The sequence below is a fragment of the Perna viridis genome, chromosome 11 (assembly GCF_037379345.1).
Source record: "Perna viridis isolate PV_CMFRI_1.1 ecotype Kerala chromosome 11, ASM3737934v1, whole genome shotgun sequence".
Classification (NCBI taxonomy): domain Eukaryota; kingdom Metazoa; phylum Mollusca; class Bivalvia; order Mytilida; family Mytilidae; genus Perna; species Perna viridis.
The window spans coordinates 12,803,084-12,812,513 of record NC_142455.1 but is presented as its reverse complement, the minus strand read 5'-3'; positions in this window follow the sequence as shown (position 1 = coordinate 12,812,513).

Here is a 9,430-nt window from a genome sequence, read left to right as displayed (position 1 = left end):
GTTTTAATTTGTAAAGACTATTTGAACCATCAGAATCAAGGAAAACAGACAGAACTTTCCATACACTTTTGTTTCATTTTGGTGAATTGAGTTATGTTTTCATTGAAATGCACTAAAATGAATCGTTCAATGGGATATAACTCTGTCGAAAACCGCATTTTTCTCATATTCTGTTGAGAAATTTAAGAGCAAATCCAGTGAGTGAAGTAGAGATAAAATAATGGTCTTAAACTAGAGAAAGCATCCTTGGGCGAAATTATATTGTCAAATCGGTGGGATTTTGACATGCATGTTTGTGATTTTTCACATTTGCCTGATTCTTACAAAAAAAAAACTCTAACACTTAAAGGCTTTGAACATTTGTAAAATATTCTATACAAACAGATCTACATTTTATGCTACAACTGAAACCGTCAGAGTTCTAAACAATTTTTGAAGTTAGGTTTCATTTTTAAAAATTAGTTATTATATGCCTAGCTTTCCATACTATTCATGATAATAAAACAGTGTAGACTGGTGGTGTAAGAGAGACAACTCTGATATTTTTATTTGAATAAACATTATAGTAAAACAAAAGAGACGGACACGAAATGTACTTGCGAATAACTTAAAAACAAATTAGTAACTACTTTCAAATATCACCAGTAACGTATTAAACAAGTTTAAACACAGTCACTTTTAAGTAAGTTGTGAAAGGCCCCGACAACAAAGGTATTACAATCCACGGTACCAGAACAATAACACATCGTCAAAATAAAACTACAAAGTAAAATAACGACATAAAGACATATCAATGACCAGCATCTCTTGTTTGTTATATCGATACCCTTGGTGCAAAAGCTTTTCTGTGCGGAACTAGTTACGTTCATAAAAATCTGACAATGTAATTACCAATACGAACAAAATGGACCAAATACCATGAATATTACCATCTAGGAATGGAAAAACAACAACAGAAAAATCCAAATCATTCCTTTTATCATAAATTTTACTAAAAAGACTACTATTTTCTTGTGTAATATCTAAATCAAGAAAAGGGGTACGTGTTCTCTTTTTGGGTAGATATCTTGAACATAGTTTTCGAAGTTTGGATTATTTGCGGCCGAAGTATTACCAAGATATCTAAAAGTATTATTAAACTCACATGAACAAATCAACAGATATTGAATATATTTTGGTCACTGAATTTTATTGTATATGTTTAATATAAAACTTCACTCCCCCTTTTTATGATATGTAAACAGGTGTTACAGTATAGGCGGGATGTCTCAAGATGAGATGGGTCATGTCCCAACATCGTACGTTAGTAAATATGAATTAAAGTAGGGTACTTCCGTGTTTTTCCACGGAGTATTTTGGTCTCATCTAAATGTACCAAGTGGACCTGGTTCCTGATTTGGAGCTCATGCATTTTCTTTGTTAAAAACTGTATAGCAAACCAAGGAGTTCCTTGAGGTGGATATTTGAAACCTCGAAAATGTATGCCAATGTGTGAATCGATGGTCTACCACGTCTCTCTATTGTGTGTTTTACTTATAGGATTTTGGTTTTTTTTTTAGTGACGCCCAGTAAAGCACGGGCAAGCCACTGTGTGCTCACCTTACTTCATCCAGCCTGCACAAAAAATATGAACTGTGACCATTACATCTACTATATAGAGTTAATCTTTATTATATTAATTTATAATTATTCACGTCAAGAAAGTGAAATACAATGTAACATTCAAAATTGTATTTTTTGCTAGTTTGTTGGGGTTTAACGCCCGAGCAGCAATATTTCAGCTATATTTAGACGATGAACATGAAGAGAATGATAAAATGAACATGAAATGAGAAAATGAAAAATAGGACCGGACACAACGACAATGTGGTCGAGAAATTTTGATTGCCACTGGAAATAGAGAAACGTGGGTAGGATCGGGTAATTTAGCCTACTGTGGCGGAGCCCTATGGTTCCTACTCCGGGAGAATACCACAGTAGGGTTTTTTACGCATCTTTTCCAACACGGTGCACCACTAGGTTTGCTGTCAGGTTTTCCCTATCATAGCCTGACAACCCCAGCATGTGACAAGCCAGGGGTACCCCATTCCACCACCTGAGGCACACAACCCAGTTGCTCTGTGGGCAAAGCGCCCTAGCCCCCGCATAGGGTTCTGAGCACTATTTAGTCGCCTTTTACGACAGGTTTAGCGCTGCTGCAGGCCTATTCGTTTGACACCCGGACCTGCACGAGGCCGCAATTGTGGAAAAAACACATATGTTGTCATAATAAAAACTATTTTAAATGTGTTATTTTTTTTAAATTATTTTTCATACCCTAATCTGATACATTAGTAAACAATTCCCAACATATTAAATGTGATACAAGTATTGTTTATCTCATTTTGCCTAGCATAAAGACGGGTTTTTATGTATATCCAACATGTATGTAAGGAAATGATGAGCTGAAACTATTTTTCCTTTCTACCCATTTTTATAATCTTATTACTACTCACATGATTCAAGAGGAATAACTACATGTATTTGATAATACTTTTCTGTCTTGTATATCGTAAAATAAAAGTTATCAAAAGTATTGTAGTTTCTAAATGAACGATAAGCAACTAAAAACATAAAGAAGCAACCACGTAATGTTTGGAAATTAACCTAAAATAACTTGGTGATTTTAACCTGGATTTTTTCCGTAAATTTGCGCCTACACTATTTACATATATTTACGATTTAAATCGCTGGGAATACTGGGAAATTTTGATTCCCCAATATTTGTGTAGGAGTTACGCCCCTTCCAAATTAGAAATTTGCCCAAAATCCTTGTAAATAACCTTGTCAGTGCAACTCCTCTGAAACTAACGAACCGATTTTACGAAATATGGTATGTAGCAAGAACCTTATATGTAGTTGTGCATTTTGCCAGGAAATTTTGATCCCCTAATTTTTGTAGGAATTATGCCCCTATGAATTTAGAAATGTGCGTGCCCTTTGAAATTAGAAATTTATCAAAAATCTTCATATTACTTGTCAGTTCAAATTCTCTGAAACTACTAAACCGGTCTGCGCAACTTCTCTGCAGCCTCTCAACAGAATTTTATGAAGGTGTTCTGTGGACGTGGTGGATACTGCAAGTGGGTCCAGTTTGCGGGAATGGGAGAGACATATGCTTTTTGCAGACAAAAACAAACTTTAATGATTAACGATTCATTCATATCTTAATCACAAATCTCTTTTGATTGGCACTCCTTCTGTAGGTCTTTTAGAAATTGTATTCGTCAATCGTCAATAAGAGTGTTAATGGAAGTTGGTTACTGCAGATATCAACGGTTATGTTTTTTGTTTTAGAAAAGTACAGGAAAATCACCAACGTTTTAGGTTTACAGCAGTATAAAATCATTTCACGATTTGTAGCAGATAAAAGGATATGAACACATGAATAGTTGTTTGCCGTAAAAAATGCATTTGAACAGTTTCATCAGTTATCTTGAGATATGATTAATTGCCTCTATTAAATGTTTAGACTGACCAATATACTTACACGTAATACTCTTGCCGTATATTTGAATAATTTAGCGTTGATGTATCTCGATCTGCTTGTTAATCCAATATAATTAAACGATGTATGACTTTTCATTTCTAAGATATACTACTCGTGCCGGAAGTTTACATTATGTTTTGCTAGTTCCATTCTAAAAGCATCTTTGATAATAAAGTATATTCCCCAGCCATCTTTTTCGTGGTATAGGATTTGTAGGTCTCGTTCTAGTTTCAGTTTCCCTTTTGGAATTTTCGATGTTAAACGTATTGAAATCCGAAGACCGACCTGCATTTTATTGTTTACTTCCGGAAAATAATAAGGTATACTCCTCAGCTTTTTCGTGGTATTATAGTGTTATAGACTTAGCTCATATATAGCCTGTCACAAAAAAGGTGTATCGTAAAAAATAAGAAACAACTTTTGATATCATTTATTTTTTTATATTTATATACCTAAAGAGAAAATAAAATAATAATTCTATTATAATCATGTGTCATTATCATATGACTTATATTAAACTTTTAATGTTTCTAGAAAAGTAGAGGACGCTTACCATACCAGTGCACATGGTCTATTTTCCCAGGTTTTAGTGTTGTCCGAGTTGCTCATTTACTTTTGTTACTTTGTATGTATTATTTTAGTTAATTTATGTTCTTTGTCGTGTTTGTCTGTTTTCCATGGCTGGTCTTTGTCTCTGGATTACATTCATTTTATTTCCGCTAGAATCTTGGTTCACTTGATTACTATTTACCTAAAATCTTTTAATAAGGCTTCAAAAACTGTAAATGTAATTGCTATAATTTTTTTACGTCAAAGAAGGTAGCACGACTCAATTAAATAAAAGTAACTGATGACCTCTTAACCAGAAATATCAGATGCAGTGAGCTTAAAAACACCACAACAGGTTCGTGCAGAGCACCGGAAAAGTTTAGAGAAGACGACAGAGTCTCAACTGTCTTTATCAATTAATACTAAATTTCTTCACCAAAATTAAACTTTGACCTTATTTAAATTTTTCCTCTGGTACTTTATCGTAAACTTCAACTTTGAGTCAGAGTGATCGATTATTTCATTTCACACTAGAGATACTTCTGAGGAATCTTCGAACACGGCTTAATCGAACACAAGAATGTCTTGAACTTTTTTTCATATCTCGCAACGTTTTATTGTGATATTTTAAAATGGCAGACACATAAAATTATTTAAATGGTAAACTTTGGGTAAATTACCTATGTTTTTCACTCATATATAGACACAAAACGGAATCCTTTTTAAATGCATTAATTTATCCAATCGCAAGAATACAGTTACATTAAAATCTTTTTACAAATTTGCATAAATATTCCAAGTCTTCACATAAAGTTAAATAAGGTCCGCTGAAGTGTTAAGAAGCAGTCAGTTGTTGCTCTTATTAAACAAAGTACTCATGTACTGAATCAATTTATATCGATTGTTTGAATTTTCTCATATCAAATTATCTTCAAATTGCAAATATATGGAGAAAAATCGGAGATAATAGGAAAGAACATGAATCTAATTCAAACGCATCTAAGCTCTGGATATTATTGTAAATGGTTAAAAATATTGAACTCTTTGATTTATTTTTTAATTCGAAATTCTGATTACGAAAATCATTTAATAAACACACAAAAGTGTCGGGATGCATCGTGGCATGCAGTGTGGCAGTTTGCAAAATATTCAGGTTCGATGATGGTTTACATGGAACACCTAGATGAATTAACACAAAACATCCAACATACTGCATAAATGAGCTACCAACTACTAGTTGGCTTTTCCCTGTTTCTAAATTTTCAAGTCGAAATTCAATTTAAAGATTTCCAGGTCGAAAGTGTCTGTCAAATCATTCAAACTTAAGCCACAATCATTGAAATAAAGCATGCCTTTAGATATTTGTTCCTATCAACAAGCTACATTTCTCAATTGAGCAACTGTATAGCTCAAGTCCTACAAATTATCGCATAGACACCTGTGCGTCATGAAAAAGGTAAAAACACTCAGTATCTGGTCTCCTAGTTCCATAGACACGCACATGAACACCAAAGCCTTAGAATAAAATTTCAACAATTATGTGTGGTGCAGGAAACACTCACCGTGTACTTTTAAGGCACTAAAGCACCTACAGCTCTATCATTACAACACATGGCCAGATAGCCAAATAGACTTATCATTACAAAAAGCAATATCACCAGATCACGGACACCATTACTGACAAATGCATTATAGGAATTCATATGCCATCGTCTATAAGCTAAGTTTCATCTTTATTTGCCATCTCCGGGCTTCCGATGTCACGAGGCGGTAATTGTACTAAAAATACACGATACATTGCGTGGTAGATCAGGATGATTTCGAGGGCTATGCTACCCTTTTGTTAAAAGTATAGCAAAAAATTAGCGCAAAATATTATCCTGGAAGAAGGAGTGTACGTAGTCCCTGCCTGCCGCCTCTTTTTTATATAAGTTCCTTGGTCGGAGGCACTGCCCCTTTTTTGTAAATATAAGGATCCACCGGCTCTGCATGAAATAGGTACAGCTTTCCCAATTGGCACTCAGTATTGCTATTTTTCATTTCTACGAGCGATGATTATTTGTAATCTAGCAGGGTTTTTATTTCTAGCCAAACATTAAATGGCTATTATGCGTCTCAGAATATTACATTTGTAGTCAAATTGAATATATCGACCTATACGATATAATAAAATGAACGATTGTTTTATCCGGGTAAATCCTGAGAAATAAACAAGTACTAGCGAGGTTAGAGGTCAACTATTTTTAATTGGATTGTTGTTATTATACCGGTCCGTCTAAACACCGCAAAGACCGGTCTTAGTGCACTAAGACCATAAAAGAAGCACTACGACCCATAAGATGACATTGTTCTTAAGTAAAGGTACTGCTATTGGAATGTTAATTTAAAATTACATAAAATACACCAAATTTAGTTTGAAAATAGTAACAGAATCGTTAGATTTATAGTGTTTTGTGCTAAAATTTCCGGCACGTGCGAACAATCCATGTGTAACAGACCATGAATGAATAGATCATTGTTGTGGTGAACAGTTCAGAATTATAATTCAATAGTGGAATTTACGCGTGATTAGAGTATTGGAAAAATAATCTTAATTGAATAAGTCGAAGGGACTTAAATGAAAGTAATTATATTAGACAGATTAACCAATGTTTATTTAATTGAGCTTTAATAATTTTGGGGGGGGGGATTTTGTTGTTGTTTTTATTAAAAATCGTAATGCCGCTTTTGAAAAAAAGCCTTTAAAGAAATGAATAAATAAACAGTATTAAGTAACAGTTTTAAATCGCGGGACAATAATTATTACATTAATAACATTTATGGCAAGGATTGTTAAGACAACTTGAAAATCTTTTCTGTGTTCTATTTGTACGAGGTCTTTTACATTGATTGGTTTCTCTTTTATGTCTGTGGTATGTTGGTACCACATGTTTTCCACATTTTGAAAGAACAGTATTAAAAGAATTTTCAGGACACATAAAACTTATACTTCACCTTTACCTTTTCGAATGTATATACATGTATGTGTTTTTTTCACCTAGTATGCGAAATACAAAAATTAAATAATCTTCTATCTATTCTAACTTATCAAATTAGATTGATAATAATGTAAAAAAGTAAAAAAAAAACAATACTATTTTCTAATTTCAATTTAGGTGAAACTCGAGAACTTACTTCCGTTGGTAAACACACAGACGACAGATACAAATTGATGTCAATGTATTTATGATACAGATGACAATAAATTATCAAATTTTCCCTGTGTAATAAATTTCTAAATTTCTGTAGTTCTATCGGGTTTTCTTCGGCCAAAATACTGATGAATTCAAAATTTATTTGAAAATTGCTATAAGCTGTTGAGAAAATCTATAAGTTAATATAAATAAGTGATCAATTGGTTATCGTAAATTACTAAAGTATAATAACATCTTGAGATTTAATTGTCAATTCGATGGGTTCTCTGGCATTTGTGATCATGTTTCGGTTTTTTACTCTATCCAATTAATCCACATATCTATATTTTTGAAACATAAAAAAAATCAGACAGATACAACTTTTTCAAATTACCTTACACCTCGTTCTACCGCATTTCAATAACAATAACAAGTGAAAACATGTTTTAAAATCACTTGTCAGCGCGGGAAAAAAAATGATACCCTTTTACGATTTTCAAGTACATGAAATAATAAATTATCGATGATTGTCTCCAAACGTTTTAATACTAGTAAATGAAAACATAATCACTATCGGATATCCACATGGCTGATTTTAAATAGGAACAAGCGAATTCTCATATATATATTTATGTTGTTTTTTATTTCAAATTGACGAAAATGCATGCATTTACTTTTATGCTCAAGTTGAATAAATTTTCAAACGATTTCATTTTTCATATCATTTCCTATTTTGATTTCAACTCAATTTCTACTCTTGCGATTTTAAATTACATGAAATATTTAATGAACAAATTACCTATATAAAATACTAAATAAAAACCTAGGAACTATCGGACGTCCATTCGTCTGATTTTAAATGTTTTAAACCAATGCTCAACCAATAAATAAAAATATCCACACCCAACTGTATACATCAAAGAGTCCAGGTCAGGGTCTTTTACCTACGTAATGGCTGACGTGCCGGGAAAACTTAGCACAAAAGAAGTCTAAAAATCTGACGATGTAATTACTTTTTATAATTAACTTAGAGCATTACATGCAGTTTTACATGTCCTTTCCACTGGCAGTACTTACACTGTGAAAAGTGTCTTTTAGTGCAACTTTTATGGTCTTAGTGCACTAAGACCGGTCTTTGTGGTGTTTTGACGGACCCTTATTATACAAACCAAATTAATCACCATAGTTGTTCGCAGTTCGCAGTAAAAGTTGTATATTTGGCTTGTTTATAGTAAATAGCATAGAATTAAGTATGATAAACAAAGTATTAGAAATACCAATAAAGTGGTCCTAACTGTCTGCATTTGAACATTAATGGGGTATGCCAGTGTGATTATTTTCTTACAGTAGTATAAGATAATTTCAGATGCTAACAGGCTTTACAAATCTAAAGGCTCTGGCGACTGCCAGAGTGACTGCCATATCAATTCTGGTCTTCGATCTAAATTGATAAAAAGTGAGTGGACATTTTAAAACTAGTTTATGTCTTACTAGAAATACTAGGAGAAGCTCATAAAAATACTTCATCCCCTTTCACTTGTACTTCAGAAGCAGTCTTTATCAAGAATCATTGAAGGCTGAAAGCCAACAAAGTCTCTTCAATTTCTAATTTAGAAACAGGAGCAGATTATACTACCGGTATTATATTAATTTGTCATCTTTTGAAATAAAAATTATGTAGACTGTGTATAAATTTATCCCTTTGCGAGTGATATATTTCTTGATTGGGTTGATATAATTGGGATATTGACGCACGTTATATACGTCTCCAAAATACAGATCTGTAATTTATAACCACTGGATTGTGGCCACCTCTAGCGGACCTAAGGTGGTCGAGGGTATTCACCAATTCAGTAGTCAGACTTGTCTGATCCCGAATTATTTCAAGTTATATTCATCATTCCTATCAAAACTCAAAATAATTAAAACTCTTCATGCTTCATTTCTTGTATTACACATGACAGAATGCTGCTGATTAGACGTTACTCCTTGAAACACGTGTACAACAAATAAAAATTTGCAATACATGTACATGTATATGAATGGTGTTTTGTGTTTTTTTTTTTTTTTTTTTTTTTGTAATCTGTATGCCAAGGCGACTATAGTTACGTAAAAATATGGTCTGTGTATATTGAAAGCAGTGTTTTTGTGGGTTGTTCTGCACCACAAATCAACTATA